This window comes from Galeopterus variegatus, unplaced genomic scaffold (assembly GCF_000696425.1).
Source record: "Galeopterus variegatus unplaced genomic scaffold, G_variegatus-3.0.2 Scaffold6384, whole genome shotgun sequence".
Classification (NCBI taxonomy): Eukaryota; Metazoa; Chordata; class Mammalia; order Dermoptera; family Cynocephalidae; genus Galeopterus; species Galeopterus variegatus.
The window spans coordinates 65990-66808 of NW_007732495.1; the positions used below are offsets into that span (position 1 = coordinate 65990).

At 42.1% G+C, this 819-nt stretch overlaps 1 protein-coding gene across 1 annotated transcript in view; it reads right to left on the minus strand.

The window, feature by feature from the left end:
• The window catches only part of PGBD2 (piggyBac transposable element derived 2), a 28356-nt gene extending 27543 nt beyond the window's left edge, over positions 1 to 813 (minus strand). The window contains exon 1 of the mRNA XM_008590813.1: positions 630 to 813. The gene's annotated coding sequence lies outside the window, so the exon portion shown is untranslated. The remainder of the gene's footprint in view (positions 1 to 629) is intronic.
• Positions 814 to 819: the final 6 nt, after the last annotated feature.

Consider the following 819-nt stretch of genomic DNA (forward strand, 5'->3'; position numbering starts at 1 on the left):
ACACAGACTACACGCAGGCAGATGCCAGCTTGTGAGGTGTGGGAGAAAGTCCTCGACCCTTCACACTTACTCACGTGCGATTCACAACTCTGCAGCCTGATGAGAATGTGGACTATAGAGCCACAAGTGATGAGCTGTGTGACTTCGGCAAGTCACTTACCTTCTCTGTGCCCTCGTCTCCTTGCCTGCAAAATGGGATCAGTATGGTACCTACCCTCATTGGTTTGTGAAAACAAGAAGAGCCTGGCTTCCCAAGTGTTACCTGTATTTTCACATCCACAGCCCCTCACTCTCAATTCCAAAAGTCAAAAATGCTCTGAAAACTGAATGTTTTTTCAAAAGTATGCAACAAACTCTTTGGCAGCAAAACCTGAACTGATCTGAGGCTGTTTATAATCTCTATTTCTATTACTTACCATAGATATACATATATTTTGCGGCAGAAATTATTTTTGNCTAAATCTCTATTTCTTAAACTAAGAAGCATATTCAAAGTTGTTTCATTATTCTTTAAACTGTTCCCGTTCATTTTATATATTTTGGCCTGTTTATTTTACATACCCACATACACACACAGTGGCACAGGGACACTTGCAAAGAAACACGTGAATAAATATCACTGAGCTGACCCACTCGGTGCTGGGGAAGACTGCTGCTCTGCAGGGCAGACGGGGTGGCAGGCAGAGGATGCTCATCTGTGGCGTTCAGAGCATACACATCTCGCACAGCTAGAAGAAAAAAATTATAATACAGTTATTTCCCCACTCAACAGTCTGTGTCCCTTATGAAGAATATCCTTATAGAATCCTTACGAAATTA